General features: G+C 49.5%; 2 long non-coding RNA genes across 2 annotated transcripts; both read left to right on the plus strand.

The window, feature by feature from the left end:
* The first annotated feature begins 1,136 nt into the window (after positions 1 to 1,136).
* Positions 1,137 to 10,172, plus strand: LOC134475597 (uncharacterized). The gene is made up of 3 exons (XR_010046778.1): positions 1,137 to 1,273; positions 8,354 to 8,410; positions 10,059 to 10,172. It is a non-coding gene; the product is annotated as an uncharacterized LOC134475597 (long non-coding RNA).
* Positions 10,173 to 11,271: 1,099 nt separating this feature from the next.
* LOC134475598 (uncharacterized) lies at positions 11,272 to 22,819 on the plus strand. The gene is made up of 3 exons (XR_010046779.1): positions 11,272 to 11,346; positions 21,619 to 21,696; positions 22,518 to 22,819. It is a non-coding gene; the product is annotated as an uncharacterized LOC134475598 (long non-coding RNA).
* The last annotated feature ends 874 nt before the right edge of the window (positions 22,820 to 23,693 follow it).

Below are 23,693 nucleotides of genomic sequence, written 5' to 3' on the forward strand. Positions count from 1 at the left end.
GCCTTGACCTCTGTTCTGATTTCTCTCTAGAATCCCCTGGAGCCTCCTGCACTCCCAGGAAGGGATTTTGGAAGGTGCTGGGGCTCAAGACTGGATCATGGTGAGCAGGCAGGGCCTGGTGGGAGGAGGTGGTCCCTGGGGGCATGGCCTGAAAGGCTCATCAGCATCCTGCTCCTCCCTTCTCTCCCTTCTTCCCCTGCCCTTCCCCTCTGCCCTGCCCTCCTCCTGAAAGTGAGCCATGGTAAACCTCTTCTCCTTTGAGCTGTGGGTGAGAAGTTCTGTGTCTCAGTGACACGGAAACAGAGACAACATCAGCTCCTGGACCTGGCTCTGGAGGGCCCTGTTGGGCTAGGTTGGTAGGGTGCCCTTCCCGAGCCTCGCACTGTCACCAGGCTTCCTGGACTAGTGCTCGGACAGCCAGGAGCAGAGCCCCACACTGCGGTGTGCTCTGGCATCAGCAAGGTGTTTTTCAGCCCTTCGTGTGGCAGAGCCCTTGAGCAGGAGAGCTTGGTCTCTGGGCTCTGCTCCGCTCAGAAAACTTGCACCAGATACCTGCTGTGTCCTCTCTGCTTAGCAAGTCTTTAAGGACACCGCAAAAGTTTAACGTGGTCTTCTTATCCTTGAGGTAGATTGGCTACCATCACTTCTGTCAAGAAAACCTAAATAAAAATACACTTTCAGGTTCTGCATCAGAAACAAAGAGCAAGGAGTCTATCCTGGGGGTCTATCCTGGGGGTTCTGCTGGCATGGTGTGTCCAGAGTCAGGTCTGATCCGGACTCGCTTGGGCTGTGCGTAGAGGGCTGTCCTTCAGTACCCTGCCTTGCCCAGGTTGGACCAGCTGTTGCTCTGCAATGGAACACTGGACATGGCCCAGGATTGATGGGTCCAGATGAACTAGGCAATGCCCGTCTGTGCTCAGAGTCCTCATCACCATCCTTCCCTTCAGTCCTCAGGTCCCAGGGCTGAGACATCCCCAGGACCAGTGACGGGAGGAAGTCAGGAGGGCTCCAGTCCTCTCCACACCCACCCAAGGCCTTAACCCGGCCTACTTCCTGCCCTGATGTCATAAGTCCTTGTCATAGACCCTAGATCACTTCCTGTCCTGATGTCACAGGTCCCTGACATTCTATGTATCCTGGAGACCAAGAGGAAGATCTTTCTCCTTCGGTGGAGGGAACATGGTGGCAAACAGAGGAGCAGAGACCCTCTTCCTGGTCTTCCTGCTGTCCTGCTGGCCAGAGACCAAGTTGCAGCCAACAAACATCACCTCAGGTAGAGTCCCGCAAAGACCCACAGACAGAAGTGTGGCTGACAGCCTTCCCCTCCCCTCTCCCCAGAGTTGGCCGTTTCCACCTCGAAGAACAGAGGAAGGGGAAAGTTTTTCTATCCTTATAAAGTTCATAGCCCCGTGGGAATGCACATTATGTTTTTAGCTTTTTATTATGGGGAGTTTCTCAGCCTGAGGCAGAGGAGCCCCTCACAGGCCTGCGAGAGTTCATCCCCAGGTTCAATGGCTGTGCACACCTCATCTTGTTTTCCTGTCTCTCACACACCCACGTGTGCACACACACATTCAGACACTCCTGGCTCTCACACACCCACATGTGCTCATGCGCATTCAGAAGCACTTTCTTCATTTTGAAAAGTATTTTAGCACCATTCCAGGTGTCTTAGCACTTCATGTAAAGTGTTTTCTTGTTTAAAGATAAAGGTGATGTTTGTATATATTCACAATATTATCACACTAACATCATTAACAAAATCCTTTATAGCAACTAATGATGATTAAAGAAAAAATGCCCCTGACCCTTAAGACAGCTGTCAAGGTGGGATTTATTCAGTAGTGGAGACTACAAAGAGCCCTCACAAGCCCCAGTGGAGACGGACAGCAAGGGACACGGTGGGCAGTGGGACATTTCCTAAAGGTTCGTGTATGGTCAGCTTTCAGGTTGCTGTGACAAACCCCTGGCTCCCAAGCATAAAGGTAGGAGGTGGATCGGGCTACCAGTTTTAGAGGACTCAGTCCATGGTGAGCTGCTCCAAGGCAGGGTTATCAGGGCAGAAGGACAGAGGGGAGCAAAGCTGTGCCCTTCGTGGTGTCTGGAAGTGGAGCGGGGAAAGAGCACCCTACATGGCACGGCCCAGTGACCTCCTGCAGCTGGGCCCACCTTCCAATGGCACCCTGGGCTGTGCCTATCTCTGCACTGGGCACAGATGCCCACAGGTCCCCTGCCCCAGCACCTCCCAGGAGTCATGTGTCCATGTGGACAATGATTACCTGGCACAATCAGGTGAGTCTCTGCTGGCCAGGCTCACAAAATCTTCTGGAAGAGGCTTAGGTGGCCAGACCTCCTGGCACTTCGTGGAGGCTGGGGTTTTCCTGAGCAGACTCCTCAGGACTCCTGCTACAACTGGGAAAAACAGGTCCAAGTGGAGCCAGGGGTCAGGACATCGGTCAAAAGGTGCCTCTGGAGCCTGGCAGGAAGAGCAAAAATGGAACCGGAGTCATCCCCTCCTGCCTCAGGCACACACAGTCCTGAGCACATCGGGGCTTCCCTGGAGGATGCTTCCTGATGCACACAGTCAGGCTTTCAATGAGGGAATTTCCATGAGAGGAAAAAAGGAAACAAAGCTGGCAGTTGGACCACGTCTCATAAGGCCAGAGGGCACCTTAGGGCAGATTTTCTTCTAGACTCTCGACTTCACACTGCTCAGGCTGCCAAGTGAGGGTGGACTTGGCATCCACCATGGTCCTGATGGCCCAGTGACCCTGGTGATGTGTGAACACCAGAGCCATGGTCATGCTCTCCTCACAGCAGTGTGGATGCCACACTTCTGCTCACTGGGCTTCTCCTGACCTAACTGAGGGGCAGGAGAGGAGGAAAGAGTCATGGCTGGGCAGGTGGGAACCTCAACTGCAAAACACAACTGACTCATAGGTCATGGCAGAGGAGAGAAAAGAGGTTGACCAAGAAGTAAAGAGGAGAAAGAACAACATTTAAAGAGTAGTAAATGCCCTACAGTTTTCATTAAAACAAAATTTAACTGTCATCCTTTTTGATCAAAGATAATCAAAGTTATTATCCTCTAAAAAATCTCTGTCTCACTAGGTATGGCCTGATTGCTTGCATAAATGTGGCAAGAACAGCCACGGATGCCTTGCCTGGCTCTGCAGGGCTGGGACAGAAGCTCAAGCCACGATTCTCAAGCCCTTGAGGCCAGGGGCCAAGCCAAGGACTCACTGTGGGACCCAAAGACTCTGGCAAATTCCTTTCTCTCAAGGCTCTCAGACCTGCCAGGAGCCTTTGTTACCCCTCAAAGGCAGAAGCCTGTATGCCCACGGCCAGGCCACAGCTCACAGCTTCAGAGGTTCAGACCGGGGTGGATTATTGGTGGAGGAAAGCCGCTCACGTCATGGCAGTGGAAGCAGAACCAGGAGAGTGCCCAAGAGGAAGGGGCCAGGGATCGGTATATTCCCCAGGATCACACCCATGAGCCGCCCAGCACACCCAGACTGCTCTGTAATCTATGGGTGTCTCACATCAGCCTCTCATCCACCAAGATCAACCACACACAGCCATCGCCAGCTTCCAGCGACGCCCTGTTGCAGGGATTCTAGCTTCCTACTGAACCCACACAGATCTGGCCAGGAAAATCAGAATTGGGTTCTGGAGAAGTCAAGTGGGAAGAAACAAAAGCATTTCACTGCGTTTGTTAAGTGCAACACCACAGTCCTGTAAGCTGTGGATGGCTAACGGAAAGGAGGTGAGGCTTTGACACTCTAAAACAAAATCTTATCCAGGAAGGTTTTTAAAAATACTCATAAATTTATGATTGCCCAGCCAACTCCTTCAGTCCCAGGTGATGAATCCTACTCTGCTGGACCTGAGATTGACAGCGGCTTTCTGAAGTCATCAGCTCCTGACCATCTGGAGATGTGTCAGCCCTTTTGTTACAGTGCTAAGTCATCGGAAGCCTCAGTCAGACTCTGGTTGGCGTTTCCTCCCTGGCTCTGCTCAAAGATGAAAGTTTTTGGATTTAGCAGATTGCAAGTGCGTTCAGAAAAACGTCAGAATAAAATAATGTTAGTCACTTTCTCATCACCTAGACACAACACTGGACACCAGGTACCTAAAGGAGATGTTTATTTTGGCTCACAAGTTGTAGACGGTCGGTCCATAATCTGCTGGCTCCAAGGCAGAGAAGAGCTGCTCATGGCATGACTGACAGGAAGCAGAGACAGAAGAGAGAGGCCAGGAGGGAGATGGACCTTCAGCCCCACCCCCTACCACCACCACCTTTTCTCACAGGCCCCGCCTCTTCCCACCAGGCCACGCCCCCAGGGACTGCCTCTTCTCACAGACCACACCTCTTCCCAACAGGCCACGTCCCCTGGTGGCAGTCAGGTCTGAACCCTCAAAACCTAATTCACTTCCAAAAGCCCCACCTATGGATTCCTCTAGACAAAAACTATACTTGCCTGTGAATGACAAAAGCCTTAGAATGGTCACACTTAGAGATCCAAGGAAAGCACATGCTATGACCATCAACAAGGAGATCTGACTATTCCAGAAGATTCTATGACAGTAACTGAAATTACACCTGATGACACTACATGGTCTACATCGTGGACAGGAAGGAAATTAGAAACTCAGTTAACTTTTGGAATCTTACCCAGACAAATGTGCCATAAAGACGGTTGAACACCACTTCTTGTCTGACAAAATTTCCCATGTAATTTAATATCAAATAACATCAAACTAATTAGCCTAACATCAGTGTTTCATACAATGAATGAACAGATCCTTTGGGATTTCCCAGGGTCCTTGGGGGAGTCTCAGAATCAGCTTGAGATCTCAAAGTCGTCATCTAAAATCTGATTCCAGAAAGTTGTCAAAAATATCAAAAGGTTTGAGTACTTGCTTGAATATGATCACAGGTTACTATAAGGGAGTAGTTATCCTTTGAACCAAAATGACAATAAGAAACTTTAAAGGCAAATAGAGAAAGTAACATAGTTACTTAGGGTTTTTTGTTGTTGTTGTTATTGTTGTTTTTTAAAAAATCCCTAGCTGTCTTGACATGGAAAGACTGCTTTCCTAAGAAATACAAACATCCAAACAAACATCCTAGCAAACAAACTACCCATGACCTCCTTAGCACCTTCTGAGTTATTTCAGCCTGAGGACAGCCCTGAGATCTGCTGGTTTTGTGGAGCCAGCAATCTTAAACTAGTTCACTGACCACTGATTGGCCCAGATAAGTGAACAAGAAAAACCTTTGGATTAGTTTCTGCATTTCTGGTATCTCTAAAAATATTTCATTTACATAAGCACTTAGTTTTCTCCAAGCCAATCAAAATGTTGTAAACTAACTCTGCAGTGCATCCTAAGGTAGAAAAATGTCACATGTCCATTGCTCAGGTGCACTGAGAGACAGACAGACAGGGAGACACAGGACATTATAGCCTTCCCTCTGAGATTTCAGCCACAAATCAGTCAAAACTATAATAAAATGTTCACTGGCCTCTCTCCACTTTTGTATTTTCATCAATTATAAAAATAACTTATACATTTTATGTAGTGTTTATGACAAAATGGGGTAGGTTGAGTCTACCTAGTCAATAAAGGCAGGTTTTCTTTTTTAACTGATACTTTTGTGGTGACTTTCCGCATTTTCTCTTGCCCTGTGCATAATCTTAGGAGACTGTGGACCCCAGGGCTGGCCAGTGAGTGGATGGAATACCTCATTTGTCTCCATCTGTCCTCTTTCTGCCATGGTAGCTGACGTGGGGTGCCTGAGTCTCCCGAGCATCCTACAGGGTAGCGGATGGAGCAGGACAGGGAGGCCACAAGGGAAGGAGAAGGAAGGGATGGGTCTCCCCAGTGCAGAGCACCCCTCGCCAATCAACTGCACCCAGGAAATGAGTGAGAGGTCCATCAGGCATCCAGGAAAGGCTGCAGCAGACAGGACATCCAGACCCAAGGGACAGGAAAAACAGCCTAGGCAGGCAGGAAGACCTGTCGGGCTGGAATCATGGACTGCACCCCCTTAACAAGCAGCTGGAGGCGGGGCTCCTCGGGGACCTGTCAAAGAAGCCAGGCCTCAGGGAGGGCCTGGAGCCCCAAGAATCAGGCTCCTGTCCTGGTGTCTGGGTGGGCAGCCACACCAGCAGTGCTCACTGGAGTCCTGGATGAGGGATCAGGGGCCCAGCAAAGGCTCTGACCCCATGAGCAGTGGCAGCACAGGTGTCTGCGCATCGTGTAGCAGTAGAGCCAGGAGGAGACAGAGCTGGTGGGCTGGGCTCAGACTACAGGATGAAGGTCCTCAGGCGAGATGCAGGCAGCCAGGGCCACACCCACTGACCCCAGAGGACTTTGCTGAAGGCCGGCATCACGTCATTGTCGGAGACAAGGAATCTGGCCAGGGGGACAAGTGACCAGACAGATATCAAAGGGTTTTACCCGCTGCGACTCAGTGGGACTCTGCCGACACCAGGAGACACAGGCTGAGCCGGTCCTGGCTCAGGGCCTGAGCAGGAAGACACCAGAAGGAGGCTGACACAGCACCCTTGTCAGATGCCGCCCACTGCACGCATCCCTACTGTCTCAGGCCCCCCACTTGAAACCTGGTGGAAACCTTGGGCCCCTCTTGTGAAGGGGTGGTATCCACTCACCTGGTCTGCGGGCAGAGTGGTCTCCTCACTGCTTGGGAGCCCCCCCAGCTTTGGTCATGTGAGCTGTCCCCAGCGACTGTGGGGCCCACCTGTGGCGGTGCTGGGCACCAAGAGGACAGATAGCGGCCATTGTGACCTTCGTGCCTGGGAGGTGGCACTGTCCCGACTCCCAATCCTACAGCACAGATGCAGAACCCAGCAGGAGCTGCCGGAGCCCAAGCCCAAGCCTCGGATCCTGACCCGAGGCCCCTGCCATCAGGAGGCTGTGGCTCTGGTGAGGAGGTGACCACAAGAAGGCGCCGTGGGGCGCACGCTTGACGGCGCACGTTCACAGCCGCAGTGTGGGAGGAGAAAGCTTTGTGCACGGCTCACCGCAGACTCGCATGGCGCCTCCATTGTGATTACGGGACAGGCGCGCGCTGAAAAGAATATTTTTAACAAAGCGCTGGCATGGCGCAGCTGTACCCATTCTTAACGGTCCATTAACAACGCCTCCGAGGAGCACTGTACTAGCGTCGCCGCGTCGTCGCTGAGTTTCCCGAGGTCAGCATCCTGGGAAGCATTGTCCCCGCCACCCAGACCTTGTTCCACGTTCCCCGCATTGTTCCTGGGCACGTGTGCGAGGAGCTATTGGCATGCAGATTGTCTGTCATTAAAGCCATTTGAAAATCAGCTTTGTCATTGGTTTGGCTGGAACTTCAGATTCTCGCAGACTGCTGCACCCGCTCAGAACCTGCCTGTCCTCCTGGGGCTGCCCAAGACCTAGGCCACAGGAGGAGGCTGACCTCGGCCTTGACATGGGGATCCCAGATCCTGGGGTCGCTCAGGGGTAAGGCGGCCCTATCCAGAGGAGGACAGCGCGGCTCCTGGAATCTCAGCAGCCTGCAGGCGGGTCCTGATCTGATGGCACTGGGCCCTGTGGATGTTGCCTGAGACACCTTCCTCAGTCGGCTCCTCGGGGCTCCGCTGCTTGCCCACAGCTGGCACTTCCCTGAAGCGCTGAGCTCCTGAAGCAGAGACACGGGGTGACCTGGGCTGGGTCCTCCTATCCCTGCAAAGAAGCATATCACAAAGTGGCTTCTCACATGCCATCTTCCCTCCTAGTCGCATGTCTGGCTTTGAGATCTCAATGCATATTACTCTGCTGAAAGCTGAACTCAGTCCCGGAGAGTTTTGGGCAGCTCAGTGCACATTCGAGAGCTGGGCAGGGATTTGAGAGCTGCAGCCAAAAGGCCATCACCCAGGCTGCCTGTAGGGGGATGTTTCCTAGAGTAACACAGAGACAAGTGGCTGGGTGTTGGGCAGGCCGCCCCCTCCAGTTAGGGCTGGGTGTGAGTGCCCCTTGCTGTGTGCACCCCCACTGGCCTGGGCTGTCAGGTAGGAATGTGGGCTCAGCACCTTCCCAGCCTGTGGCCTCCCATTCATGACATCGAGTTCCCAGAGTGAGTGTGCTGCTCTTCAAGAGAAAGTACGCACCCCTCCTCCTGCTGCCTTGAGCTTCCAAGCTCAGTCCCAAGGACACCCCTGTAGCCATCTCTCGGTTCTTAGGAGGAACAGAGACTCAGTGTCTCCCAGAGCAGGTGGGTGGACATCCCCAAAACCACTGTGTCCACTTTCAGAGAGGTACAAGCCACTTAACAACTGCTTTTACACTGGGGTTTTTATTCCCATCACAGGTCCCAACACTGGAGAACTATTGAGCTCAAAAACGCCAGATATGCATGGGGTGCTTGGTAAGAACCCGGGTGCCCGCATCAGGTGTGGGGAGGCTGGGCTGTGTTGGGCGCTCCCCAAATAACTCGAAGTACGGTGGGGGAGTGGGCTTGGCTTCAGGCCCCGTCTCCCCTATATCCTCCCGCATGAGGGAGACAGGATCACGAGTTCAGCCAGGATCCATCCTGGCCATGGGGTCAGCTTTGCCATCACAGAGGGGCCCTACAGGAGTCCCTGGGGTGTGACCACGCAGGCTCCTCCCTTCCCTCGCCCCATCTGCCTTGGGGTGAACAGCTTCCACTCCACCCCACCCCCTGGCACCCTCTGCCCAGCTACTTCTGTCCCAGAGCCACCTAGCAGGATGGAAACCAAGGGCTGAGATAAAGCTCTGCTCCTCCCAGCCCTGAGGTCCAATGTGGGGTCTCAGTGACCACTGGCTGCTCACTTAGCAACCGAGGTGGCAGAGACAGGTGGGAATCACAGGCCCCAACCCTTGGCTTTAGTGACCGAAATTCAGATGGACATGGACTCTGAGATCTTAGAGCCAACAGTGCCCTGCTCCCCGCATCGAGGCCACAATGGCAGTGTCCACGACGGCAACGTCCACATCGGCCACCTGGCGCCTATTCCCAATGCACACTCGAGCCCGCCCGGACTCTGCCTCCATCTGCGCTGAGCCAAGCTGGCGAGTGTGCTGCCCCAAGGTCTGAGGCTGAGCCCAGGCTCCTCCTCCTCAGCCCCAGGTGTTCAGGCCAGTGGGGAGGCTGCAGGGACACAGGCTGACTCCCCAGAGGTGCAGGCACCTGGCACACAGGATCTCCTAGTGCTCTGTAGGAGGTGCTGACACTAAGCAGGGTCGGGACCACTGGATGCTCATGGTGCAGTGTGGCCTCTGCCCACAGCAGGTGGTGGCCCACTCCCTCGAGCTTCATAGAAAGCCAGAAGCTATGCCCACACCCCACTCTGCAGAGGGCAGTTGATAAGAATGAAGAAGCCCACACTCTGGGAGGGCCAGGGCCGAGGCTGCCTACAAAGCCCAGGGCCTTGGGGCCAAAGCTCCCAGGAGAGGCCGGGAGGCCAGGAGAACACTAAGCCCATCTGCAGAGCCATCAGGACAGATGTCCATCCATGCTGGGGGTGGGGACAGGGCAGAGTGGCCACAGGGCAGGAGGGACACACATGACCTGTCTGGGGCCAGGACTATAGCTTGCATCTCACTGTGACAACACACCTGGGACACCAGTTTGCACAGGGTGCAGGTCAGTGCAGGCCACAGTCCCGAAGTTCCATCTGTGATCATGATGCCATGACTCTGGGCCCATGGCAAGCAATGTACCTGCCAGGCTGTGTGCAGCAAAACCCAGCTCACAGCCAGGAGCACTGGAGGCTCCAGGGCCCTGCAGTCCCCTGACAACAGAACCAGGGCCACCCAGAGACCAACCACATGGTCCCTGGGCCCTGCAAGATTGAGGCAGCAGGCAGCATCCAGGGGAAATGCAGGTGGCCTGGACTTCTGGAGATCACCAAGGGAGGGAGACGGTGCTGCTTCCCAGGGTCGGGCCTGGGTCCCCGCGCTGCTTCCCAGCCCACTCTGGCAGGGACAAGACAGATATCAGTCCTGCACTGCTCGTGGGCTCTAATGGCGCACTCTTCTGTGTTTTTCCCAAGATGAGATTCTAGTCCAAGAGATGCTGGAAAGAAACAAATCAAGAGTTCCTGACCTCTATAAAATAGCGGTAACAGTATCAACACAAACCACCTCAAAACAAAGCAAGTATACAGTTTTCTCCTGTAATCATGCATGTCCCCAGAGACGTGGTGCTGACCAGGGACCCATCATGACCTGGGGTTCCTGAAGGCCCCTGCATATGGGCAAAGGCGAGGGAGATGGGGAGCCGATGACCCTGCCTGCTCGGGCCTGGGGTGGGGGAAGTGAGGCTCCAGGGGCTCAGGTGTGGGGCTTGGTCGGCCAGGATGGGGGCAAGGAAATGACAGCCCAAGTGGCCTCGGCTGCCATCCCTGGCTCCGAGAGCCGGAAGGTGCCCTGTCCCTCCACACAGAGGAAAATTGTGGCCAGCACCGCTGAGCCAGGATCCCCTGGAACGGTGAGCAGAGAGCTGGCTTTCCGGAGCATGGCTCACATGGCAGACTGTGTGGGGGTGAAGCCTCACACTGAGACCCACGGAGACTAGGGGAGGTCGCCAGGGACCAGAGGCAGCACCTCAGGGTGCGCTCAGCAGCAGGAAGGCAGAGAGCTCGCCGGGAACTTTGCACCCAGACATAAACGGCACAAATTCAGACGAGTTCACCGGGTGCCCACCCAGGCCAAGCCCTGGGCAGCGGCACATTAACTTCCAGACACACGTTTTCAAATGGAACTTGGAAACTTTATTGTTACCCCAACCTAACACTTTTAAATAAAGCTTGAGCCTAAAACAGCCACCAGCAGGTGATTAAGAGATCCTTTCCCTCCCTCTTTATCAGAGGCGCTGGGATCGATGGGATTTACCACACTGACGGTTCTGAGAACTATCAGGAATTTCAGAGAATTTATAATTCTCTTCTGGCAAAGAGGGCATAATTGGCAAAAATGGTAAACGTGTCCCAAAATGCCCTGCCTGGGTTGGGAATGTAATGGGAGACAGATAAACCGACAGACACAGACAGAAACCCTTCCCAGGAAAAGGCAGCAACTTGGCTAGAGACCGTGGCCGCTGCACCCGAACGAAGGAACACTGTACCTTCTGACTTTCCACACCCATGTTCAGATGAAACTTGAGGTTGGCACCAGCCTTGGGTATGCCATCTGCACACAGTGCCCCAGTGTGCACAAGGGTATGGTCACGACAATGTCTCCTGTTGTTTTCCATGTTCTTCATAAAAGAAGAGAACACGGAGGATACCTTGATCATCTCAGTTCCTGAGAGCAGACAGGAGCCGATGGTCCCTTCTGAAGGTGAGCAGAGGCCTGCAGGGTGATCGGTCCCCACCTGCTGGGCAGCATCCCCTGTCCCTCCTAGGCTCTTGCGCTCCACAGTGCTCGGGTCATGAGTTTAAACATCTTCTTTTTCCAGGCCACCTTGACAACCCTTCCATACGAATGTCCCCCTTCCCACCTTTTCTATGAGGTTTTCAGTTGTTTATCCTCAAATTCCAAAATCTTCACTTGGAAGAACAGTAAACCTTTGAGATGCGGGTTACAAGTACACTTTTTAATTTATTATTTGACTTTAGATGAAGTTCGTGATTTGTCATGCAAAACAAGGATCAATTTTTGTGCTGTCAACATTGCCGGTCTCTTATTCCCTTTAACGTGGGCCACAACTAGGAGATCTTTCCCTCCACAGAGGCTGGGGGGGTGGGGATCAGTTTCCCTGGCCCCACTGTGTAGCGTTGCCTGCCCCTGGAGGTCTGGGGCCCACAGGGAGTTTATGTTCAGGTGTAGCATGAGGTGCCTCCAGACTGGTCTCCCCACACATGCCTCAGTGCCCTTGATCACAGCGCTCACCAGGCCCTCAGGCTCACAGGGCCCAGGGCCCCTTGGTGAGCTCTGACTGTTCCCAGCCACACATCCCTGCTCCTCCTGGCGCCATAGGTTCTGAGCACTGCCACCTCTTCTTTTTCCGTGTTATTCTTGCTTTTTGACTGGGGGTTACATGTTTAACTCTCCTCGCTTTAAGCTGTGCATTTTACTGTGACTTGTTACTTTCATAAAAATTTAAGAAAGACCCATCATACTTAGGGTGTAGGTTCTTTCCAAGAACAGATGGCACCTTCCTGCTCATTCAAGTATGCTTTGTGTCTGTCAGGCACTCTTGGATTCTTCCTTGCACGCCAGTCACATTTTCACATGAGGTTTATTCCTAAGTGTTCGGCCGTCTGTGTTGCTGTGAGCTTTCTCCTGCCATTGCTCCCTTTTCGTTTGTGTAATGAATACAGTGGGTTCCTGGAGGTGAGGTTTCAACCTGCTGCTGTGCCGAATGCAGCATTTATTGCGTTAGCCTTGCACCGTCCAGGACTCCCCAGCTCAGTGTGCTGTCACCTGTGAAGCAGAAATGTTTTCTCCTTTGATTTGTTTGTCTCGTTGACTTCTCTGGCCTCACTGTACTGGCCAATGTACCTAGTGCAAAGTCCAACAGTAGCTAATGGGTGTCCCTGCCTAGGGATTTTAGTGTTTACCCCATAAGTTAAATTCTGGCTATAACAGAGGAATGCATCTGTTAGCACATGAAGAAAACTCCCCTTGTTTCTTTTGCATCTCAAGTCTTTTGCATCACCTTTGGAAATAATGTTTTCTCCTTACAGGTATTAACACGCTGAATGATCAACAGACAACCAAAGACTGAACCAACCTTGCATCCCTGGGGTAAACCCACTTGGTTATGTGGTAGAATATTTTTTTCTTGCACTGGGGTTTAAACCCAGACCCTTTACACCAACCTCTATTCCAAGCCCTGTTTAAATTTCTTTTAATTTTTAAGACAGAGACTTAATAACTTGCTAAGTTGTCCAGGTTGGGCTTGAACTTGCAATCCTCTTGCCTCAACCTCCCACAGTTCTGAAATTACACATGTATACCACCATGCCCTGCTATGTTGAAAATTTTATTACAATAGTGTTGGGTCTTTCTTACCAATGTTTATTTAGTATTTTGCATCCAATTACATTAATCTTAGGGTATTTTTTATTCTTTATCAGGTTGAAGTGCTTTATTAAAAAAATAATGTTTTTTTTCCTCCTTTGATTCTCTGGGGAAAGTTGCAGAGTCCAGGAAGCATTTAACTTGTGAGGCTTATTGAAAGCACCCAGCAAAAGCACTCAGTCCACTGCTTTCTGCAGCAGCAACCCCCTAAAAGCTTTTTAGAGAATTTGATCTGGGTGTTTTTATTAGACAGGGTCAATTTGGTCGATTTTGATCCGTATTTCCCTGGAAATATATCTGTTTCTTCTAAGTTTTCACAGTTATCTGCATCAACTCCTTCAGATTGTCTCATGACCTTTAAAGTTTTGTGTCCACAATTATTCCTCCCTTGTTTTTTCCTATTTTATAAATGTTTTTACTTTTTCAATTAAGTAAATTAAGCTTTTGGTTTGTCTTGTTTAATTTTCCCCAAAACCCAGCATTCTGCTGTGTTGACTCTGCCGTCTTCCATCCTCTACACTTTTCATTTGTGCCTTTGTCATTAATATTTTCGTCCTTGTGGTACTTTATAGTTTACTTTTTGCTCTTTTTATGGCTTTTAGATCTGCTTAATTCTTTTATTTAATCTTTTTATTTTGCCAGTAAGTGTTTAATATGTTCTTCTTTAAATGTATTTCATGAAGTTCTCATTTATGGTATTTTAATGTCATTATTCCCAGAAATATGATCACCTTAGTTTGTATTTCCTTGTTAACAAAACATTTTCTAATAAGAATATGTTCTAAGTTCCAGGCGGCAGTGCCTCTCCTCTTTGTTAATAACTTCTAGCTTTGCTGTACTTGAACCACAGTGCCTTATTTATAATATTTCCACTTTGTGAGACTCACTGCTGGACCAAGCGCATAATCAGTTTTTGTGACTGTCCCAGGAGCAATTGTAAAGCGACTGCGTTCCTGACGCCCAGACGTCCAGGGCACTCGGAGCCTTTAGACTTCCCATGCCGCTGTTCACGCCACTTCCCTCCCTTCTTTTATTCATTTAAGCTCCTATTGAGATGGTGTGGAGAACTCTCTTATTACAGTGCTTTTCTGTGAATGAAACGAGGAAAAACCGCCCTGCAAAGATAGCTACTTTGAAAGCATGCGAAGTAGCAAACGTCAGGGAGGAAGTGGGCAATAGCAAGCTGTGGGCAAGAGCAGGATACTGTGTGGCCACGGGGGACGTTAGTGCAGCTCCTGGCAGCATTGCTTCTCACCTGGCAGTGCCACCGAAGTGTGGGTCCGCGGGCCAGGGGCAGGGTCTGCTCATCCAGGCTCAGAGCACACCACAGCACCCAGGCAGGGCAGCGGCCGGCACCCAGCGAGCAGAGGGTAGGTCCGCACTGTGGAGCAGCTCTCAGCCTCTCCCCACACTGTCACTTCAGTATTCACATACGTGTGGATCTCACTTTCTAAGGAAAGTTCCTTTTTCGGTATTGAACACAGGGCCTTTGCCCTGAGCTGCACCACCGCCCTTTCGTAAATGTTTGTTTTGAGATGTGGTCTCCCTAAGTTACCCCAGCTAAGCATAAAACTGGAACCCTCCTGCCTCAGCCTCTGAGAGTGCTATAATTACAGGAATGTGGCCCCACCAATGCCAGCTGGAAAACTTTGCTTTCATTAGTTGAACCCATGAGTGTCATGGTTGCGACTGAAAGCCGACTGCAGTTTTACCATGGCATACGCACTGCTGTATTTGCCATGTTCCCTTATGGGGTGAGTATTCCTTTCATTAAATGATAAAACCTTTGGATGTTAAGAAAGTTTCTCTCGCTAGTATAGTCCTTACCCTTACCCTCACAGCTTTCTGCACCCCAGCTCCTCCTCCTCTGACCACTGGGCCCCTCAGGGTAGCCAGGCCATCACGACGACTCTCAGCTCTCTGCCCCATCCCAGACCAGAGAGGTGGTGCATTTCCCATTTCATCCGTCTTAAAATTCCTGTGTTTTATAATTTCTGCTCTCAATGCTTGCACACCAGCCCTCCAGCCCACCTCTGTTTTAACCGTTTGTACACGTTTGTGTGTGCTTGTTCACGTGTGCACTTTCTCCACTGCGGACCCGTTCCCGTCACTCTGGCTGGAGGAAGCACACACTGTACCAGGTTTCTTGGGAATGTGTTGTGGGCACCCAACTCCTTGTCCTCCAGTGTGTGCGTGTGACTGGCACTCAGTGGACATCCGTGAACAGAGGAGGCCAGATGCGCAGTCTTTCCTAGAGGTGGAGGCAGCCAGGTTGTTTCTTGGTCTTGTTGGTCGCCTTGCCTTTGAAATCTAGGGGTTGAGTGGGGACACATCGTGGAGCTAATTTTCCTAGATACGTGACAAACCCTCTCAAAACAAAATTCACCTGTTTTCTTACCATCAACTTCCTGTAGATTATAATTTTAAATATCAGTTCTATTCTTCGTTTTCTCCTGCTGTTTTTAATCGTACCAGCTGCACAAAGATGATTCCTTTTTTGCCTTTATGAGGCATGGTAAAACATGGAGTATAATTTTTTAATTTTTAAAAAAGATCACAGTAAAAGACACATTTCATTACCATCTCTCAAATCCTCACCCTTGCTCAGACGTACTCGTCCCGTTGTCTGTGCCATCTCTGCAGCAGCTCTGGAGTTCCCTTCCCTGGGGGTCTTCAGCTGCGTTGCCCCAGCTAGCACAATGTCCTCAGCTGTTTGAAAACTTTCACCTTTCATGCTCATTTTGACTTTGGGAAGAGCCAGAAGTCACACATCGCCAGATCCAGTGAGTGAGATGGACAAGGGCACAGCATCCTGTTTGTATGGGCTGCCTTTTCGCTGGATGGTGGTCAGAAGAAGCAGTCACCGTGTTTTGGATGACACCTCACACAGACGCTCAGGAAGGAGCACCCCAGAGCTGCTGCAGAAAGTGGCAAGAGGATAAGCACGTTTACGGGGACTCACAGCAGCCTGTCATCTCCTGGGAAACATTTTTAAAAGCTTAAACCCATGCCTGTTAATCAGCCACACTTATCTTCTGCGTGGCCCTGTCTGCGAGACAGTTCACCTAGGTTCTTGACCTGATTGAGACCCACCCGGGAAACAGGGTACACAGTTCTGGTTCTGCTTATGCATGTCTCGGACTGGCATTACTGGGAGGTGGGGAAACAGGAGGCAGCCTGGCAAAAAGGAGTGGGTCACAGGGACGCGGCTCAGGGGCCACATCCTGAGTCCGTGACCTTGGGGCCGATGTCCTTGGGTCTTCCTTGCTCTCTGGGCGCTGGCTGCCGTGGGTAACGGCTTTCCCCTGCCAGGACACCCCCTTTTCCTGTGGCCTTGCCATGAGAAACAGAGCCTGCTGACCACGGACAGAATCTCTGAAGCTGTGAGCCACATCTGTGCTCCCTGCCGCTGACCTGCGTCCTCTTTACTGTTCATCATAGGAGGAAGCCGCTAACAAACTGCTTCTGTTGACACATTTGTGTCTTCCTTTGTGTCATCACGTTCTCCTGGTTGGCTTCCTGCCTCTATTCCTTACCTTTCATTAAATTTCCATCGCAGTTTATTCTTTTGGAGTTGTGTTGGCAAGACTCAATCAACACTGGATTTTTAATTTTGAGATAATTTTATCATTTCTATGCATTTTTTCCTGGGTTTACTTAACTGTAATTTCTTTCTGTGTTTTGTTGATTTCTATTGTTGGAGTTCACATTTCTGATTCAAAAAGTAGTTTTTTATATCCCCAAACGCCTCTCTGAGAATGTGGGTTTCACTGTAGAATGTTCATGACAGTTCTCTTTTCTTCATGATTTTTTGCTTGAGTTTGGGGTTTTGTTTGTTTTGTGTCACAGTTGTTTTTTTGTTTTTTATCTTTTCTGTTAAGGTTTGAGTCAACTTCTACATTTTGGTGATTATTCTGTATGACTTCATCTCTCTTCCTGCTGGTTTTTGAGGCAGGGGGATATACTTCAGGGTTACCAGATTAGTGGTGCAGAGAAAAATGCCGATCCCTTATGGAATGGTTTGATTGTCTCGATACAAAGAAAATGTATCCCGAGTTTTCGCTTCTCTCTCATCCCCCAGACCCTGAGCTCCCACAGAGGACTCCTCCCTGCACATCCTCTCCTCCTGACCCAAAGCTGTGCACAGACCGTGCTGTTGATGTGAGGACTGCTCTGATGGGCTCATGACATGGCCTATGTGCTGAGTTCCTCCTCTCCCCTTCCCGGACCTCCCAGATGCAGCTCCCAGGGGGTCTCAGCCTCCTCATGGCCGCCCCTATCCTGACAGCAGCCCCCGGGCAGTCTCCGGCTTTTCTAGTTCCTGGCCAATCTGCACCTGCCATTTCCAGTGAGCCTTAGGCTGGAGGCATGTGAGACAGGGCAAGATCTGCCTGTTGTGAATTGTCACTTTTTGTTCTTTAACTTTGGTTATTTTGAAATTTGAGCTTGTTTTTTGTATCTGGGTTGTACTGCGGGGGCTGTGTGTGTGATTTTATTTTTCTTTCTTTTTATGTCATTGTTTGAGGAAATAGTAGGAGATACAGACGTAGGCAGCTGCCATGGTGTTTCACTGTATGGAAATCAAATGATTTCAAAGATATTATTTGTTATTTTGCTTACCAATGTTTAAAAACGTATAGTCTGGCAATAGAAATCTAGCAAAGGGCATCTTCGGGGCTAGGGGGCTAGGGAGCTAAGAAGAATTAAAGCCCAGAGCAGGAAGCTACGATCCTAACTGCAGAGCAGCCCTGGGTCTCATCTGTGGGAATCCGGGCTGGGGAAGACAGGAGCTGCGGGTGAAATTCCTGACAGGGCTCGCCTGAGGGAGGGAAAGAAGGCACAGACTGCGAACTTCCAAGTCAGAGACCATAGCACAGGAATTTGTCTTGGCGCCTGTGCCCTGTGATCCTGGTGTCTCCACATATTCTGAAGGATGTTCTGGAGCACAGATACGTGAGGGAACATGGCAACAAGTCCTGACCAACAATCCCTGGATAGCAGGCACTTAGCAGAAGCAAATGCCAAGAGAATAAAGACCTTGACAGAACTACCCAGGATTTTCACAGAGGCCAAAATCACAAGCTGACACGCAAATCAGAACTTACGGAAAGCAATACATCGTGCGTCTCATCAACAAGCAAAATAGATGGCATGGTTAGACAGCAAGGGTTTAAATAATTGAAAAATCTAATAGTGCAGTTAAGCTGCTATGGGAATACGGAAATTACAGGAGTGGAAATGCTAGAAATGAAACACAGAATATCTTCAGTCAGGAATTCCTCCAGCAGGCTCATCAGCACAAAATGCTGCACAGCAGAGAAAATAGTTACCTTAAAGATGGTCCCTTAGGGGCTGGAGATTTAGCTCAGTGGCATAAACACCTGCCTTGCAAGTGCATGGTTGCGAGTTCGATCCCCAGTACCGATTTAAAAAATGGTCCCTTAAATCAGAACTGAAACATAATGGGAGAAAGTGGGGAAATATCGGATCTTCAGTTACTTCACAGTACCCAGTAAGCTCACAAATGTTGATGGAATCAGAGACAGGGAAAAGAAGAGAAAGAACAGGAAAATAACTGTATGAAGAGCTGAAACTTTCAACAGTGGTAGAAGGCACAATGTTGCCTCAATGCAGTTTGTTTTACGATTTAAGGAAGATGGCCACATTTGTGTTTGCCATGCAATGTGGAGTTTGTGAATAAAGGCAAAACACTTTTGCTTGAGAAGCAATTGTTTGTGAACAGAAGCATTCATGGACCAAAGTATTACTGCATTAAACTACAATCCAAGAGTCTCGGGGTAGCAAGCTGTGAAACTCCAAGCCTGCAGGCTCACTACGCATACGGTGTGCAGATTGGTTCAGAATTTAAGAGAATGCACTCTGAAGGCAGCCAGAGGCAGAAAAGAGACACTTCTTGTAGAAAAAGAAAAAACATAAGTAGGTAGTGCAGCAGACTCTGGTCAAAAGCTGTGTGATCTAATAAACAATGGAACTGCATCTTTAAAGTGTGAAAGGGAAACCATCGTCCCAAGTCTGATGTCCAGTGAAAAGATCTTTCACACTTGAAGCCGAAACAAGGATTTTTTCCCACACAAATAAAAGCTAAAAGACCATTGTTAGCAGATCTACAAAATTAAAACTATGTAATAGCAATTGAAATGTGGTTAGCACAAACAAGTGAAAAGTCCCAGAATTAGTAAAATGAAAGTGAATTTGAAAGACGTTTTGTTCATACTATTTGTAATTATTTTAAAACATAACTGAATCTTCAAAGGGAGAAAGAAATCATTAAAAAAAAACAAACATTACAAACATGTACTAGCAGAAAGTAAAATATGAGAAACTAAATTAAAATTTTAAAAATTAACAAAGATACAAAATCAAGTGTGTGAGAGCAAAGGAGAGTTAGAAGCAAAGTATTCTAGGTCTCACATGAAAGGGTAGAACATAACTTAAAGATATGTATTTAAGGTCCATGTCCAACAGTAAAAATGTTTAAAATTACAGCATAAAAAATGAAATGGAAAATATCGAGATACTATTTAAAAACAGGCAAATTTTTAAGAGCTCAAAAGAGTACTGTCAGAAATGAGGAAGTACTTATCAATTTAGAATTCCACACCCAGCTGAAGTGTCACCTGAGATGAGAAAGGCTGAGACTAACACTGGTATAAATTCATTTTAGGAAAACTTAACAAAGGATCTAGGAGGAAAGGAGAAGATACGTGTGAGAAGCAAGGATAAACTAAAAAATAACAGATGGGAACAAATCCGAACACAGGTTCCCTGAGCAGAGCAACAGGAGCATAGCCACGCATACCCATGTGTGGTCAAGCGGCACAGCAGGGCATCTCCCAGCCCCAACCTGGGCTCCACTGCTGCTGAAGTCCCAAGGCATGTCTGACTTCCTCCTCTGTTTTACTTTCCATCTAGTTGTGTCTTTATATTTAAAGTAGGTTTCTTAGAGGCAGTACATGGTTGGATCTTGGTTTTTGTCTATCTGATGATCCATGCCTCTTTGACAGTACAGTTTCATGAAAACTTTATTACATTTGCCTTCTATTTTACTCTCTGGTGCTTCTGGGTAAATGTGAGTTGATTTTTTCATCTCATGATCAGTGATATCCTACTGTTTATTTGCATGCTTGATAACAGCTCTCTGAAGACCAGCCATTATGAATTCTGCTTTGTTGTGTGTTGGATTTTATTTTTAAAAATAATATTGATTGGGACTGGGGATTTAGCTCAGTGGCATAAGTGCCTGCCTTGCAAGTGTGCAGTCGTGAGTTCAATTCCTGGTACCAATAAAAATGAAAAAGACAAAAAAAATTGATCTTCAATCTTTTTTGCCCAATTGTTACTGTGAAGCAGTTTGATCTTTTTGACGCTTGCTTTTAAGCTTTTGATTCATGAAACCAAGTAGCATTCAGCATAATCCCAAACATCCCATGTGTCAGGGCTTTTTCCATGTTGCCTGGCAGGAACATTACCTAGGTCCGGCCTGTGCGAGCTCTGGAAGCTGTCCTGCCTGTCCTTCGAGGTGCGGCCTTCTTAGCCCTAAGTGTTGCCTCACAGACACTTGCTGACCTGTGCTCCGCTGCACACTCGGCTGTTGTTCTGCAGATGGCTGCTCATGCTCTGGCATTTGGTGAGGACTGGCCGTGTGTGCATGTGTGGCTTCTGGTCTGTCTGTAGCCAGGACTCAGTCATGAGAGCTGCACCCTCATGACCTCATCAAATTTTTTAACGTACTTTTGAGACAAGTTAGTCAGCTGTCTTGTGACTGGGACACAATACTCGATGCACATAATTTAAAGGTTAAATTTGGCTCCCAGTTCATGGGATTCAATTCAGGATTGGCTGGCTCCAAGACCAACACATCATGGTGGAAGGGCACAGTGGAAGCTAAGCTGTTCAGTTCATGATGGTCAGAAAGTAGAGCACAGCAGAGCAGCACAGAGAGGAAGGAATGAGGGACCAGAGGTCATCCCTGTATGATCCATCCAGATACCCTAGATGGCTCCCAGGATGATCACGGAATAGTAGACAAAAGATGAGGATGTGTACACCCAGCAAGTGTGGTGGACACCATTCCCACAACAGGATGGCCCAGGACTCCCCAGAGTACATCCTGGCCCAGGAGCCCCAGTTTGTGCCTGCTCAGTCACAGCAGGGACATGGGCAGCAGTTATGCAGTGAGGGGGTGGTGCAGGAAGGGGCAGACATGTCCCCTGGAGAAGGGTCGTGACCTGGAAAACAACTGTCCAGGCCCAGAGAAGCAGTTCAAGCATCAAGACAGTCATACCCACAAAACAACCTGGCTCACCACGGCCTGGTGCTGCCGCCACCTGCCAACATCCTCCAGAAAAGGCAGCCCAAGGGAGACTGGCGCCCACATTTGGCTGGCTCTGGGCTCCTGGAGGACAAGAGTGCTTTGCTGACCTCACCTGGTAGACTCTTGGGGTGACACAACTGGGTCACATGCTCCTCCATGGCCATGGTTTACTCAGTCAGTGGTTTTCCAAGGTTAAAAAGAATTGTGCCTTAACTATCAAATCTTGATTTTTTACATTTTTTTCTCCACAGAAAAAAAATCAACAGAGGATAAATATGAAAAACTCTCGGTTCTGGGCAAAATTCTTCAAAATATTGGAAGATCGCAAGGTAACTTGTAAGAACAGACAACCAACTCTTGATCTGGGCATTCATTCTGGGCAAAGGAGGAGAGAAGCACCCCGCAGCTCAGCTCAGCGGCTGCTGTGCACAGCCTGGGGAGGGAAGGGTACTCAGCCCACCTGCTAATCAGCTTTTCATCACCACAGCAAAATCCCCAGGAAGGTCACACTAGAGGAGGGAAGGGGGTGTTATGGCAGAGGCAGAAGCATCATGACAGAAGGACCAGCACCCGCTTCTTGGGGATGCATGGGGATGATGCTTGGGCGCATACACAGAGCCCAGAATACATGGAGCGCCAGGTCTCACCCACCTGAGCCTGCAGGGAAGGGGACAAGGACATCTCTGACCCCTCTTCACACCAACACCACAGAGTCTTTGTCTTGGGAACAGCATGCTGGTTACAGGATGGCAGAGGCTGGATTGCTTCTCTTTCCTTGGGGACATTTGAGGTTCATGTGCTTGACTATGACTCCCTGAGCTATGAGGGACTTAAAACTTTGGATGACCAGTGGGGGCTACAGTGTGGCAACAGGACTTGACTCTAACATAAGGCCAACGTCACCAGTTGGCCCCTAAGGCCTGTGACTGCCCCAAGAGAAGCAGGAAGCCCCCTGGCCAATGTGTCTCTGAAGGCAAGTGGAAAGCAGCCAGATTTTCAGTGGAGAATGCCATGTGCCCACTTGGCTCTGCCCACCCCCAGGACCCTGCATTCAGGCTGATCCCAGGCCTCTCCTGGAGCTGCTGGGCCAGAGGTGTACCCACTGGGGACAACTAAGGCCATTCTCATGGAAATCTCTGTCTCCAAACAGAAAAAAGCAACCATCACCAGAGAAGGATGAACTCACCAAAGCGGCAGGGACAGACGGTGCCCCGGGATGTGGGCCAAACAGGAAGAACAGCAAAGACTTATGCCCATTCTTAGGACAACACAGACACATACACACACACACACACACACACACACACACACACACACAGAGTTAATTATTCTATAAAGGAAACTTGTTGTATCCATGTGACCCCAAACTGAGTTACTTTATTTTAAGTACTAAGGTAGAAGATTGCCTTACCAAAACAGCTCTCAGAGTTCCCTGGGGGAAGGAAGGCAAGAGGACAGGAAAATAAAAAAGATGAAAATCTGAGGTCGGGCAGAGCCCTGTCTCTTTGGGGGAAAAGGAACTGCTCAGCCACTACAGCAGGTTTATTTACACACTCAGGGAGGAGGATGTCAGTTTCAACCCCCTCCTAGCAACCTGTTTACCTGGCTGCCCTGGGCCCTTGCCTTTTTGGAGATGGAACAGCTGGTTTCCAGGGCTTGCTTTGGGCTCTCTGTGTTTTCAGGGATGGCCTTGCTTTAACCCCACATGTCTGATCAATCTCTAACTTCAGCCACTGGACCGCTAGCCCTCTCTCCCTCACCCTGACTGATGGGACCACAGATGACAGCAATCTTCAAAACCTGGAGATTGAATGAATTCCAGTGCTGATCTCATCATTCTGTCCTCTCCCCCAGTAGCACACAGAGGCCAGCAAAGTCAGGTGCTTGCTTTCAATGTCACTAGGAGTTGGTTGAGTTCAGGCACCCCTGAACCCTGTATTCTCAGGGCTTAACACAGAGTTGGAAACCAAACTTATGAGCAAAATCAGATGTGTTGGTTTAGCCAGAAGGCAGCAGGTGATGAGAGCTTGAGAGGTGGCACATGTTGAAAACATGCCTCTTGGGTCTAAGTGGCATTCTGCCAGTGGCACTTCCAAGAAAGGGTCCCAAAGATGCAGAGGTGTGTGTTGTGAGAGGGCACTGCCATCCTGGACAGGAACTGATGCCAGAGTGATCCTACTATGGATCACAGATTGGGGGAAACAAATATTCATCTGCTCTATATGATTTTATAGTTTTGAAATTTATGAGGGCTGGGTTTATGCCCAAAGCATATTGCTGATCTTGGCAGAGATTTTCCTAGAACCTGGAGGGAAGTGGGCTCTGC

The sequence above is a fragment of the Cavia porcellus genome, unplaced genomic scaffold, assembly GCF_034190915.1.
Source record: "Cavia porcellus strain 051 isolate PalLab524CR breed Dunkin Hartley unplaced genomic scaffold, mCavPor4.1 scaffold_4, whole genome shotgun sequence".
In the NCBI taxonomy this organism is placed as follows: domain Eukaryota; kingdom Metazoa; phylum Chordata; class Mammalia; order Rodentia; family Caviidae; genus Cavia; species Cavia porcellus.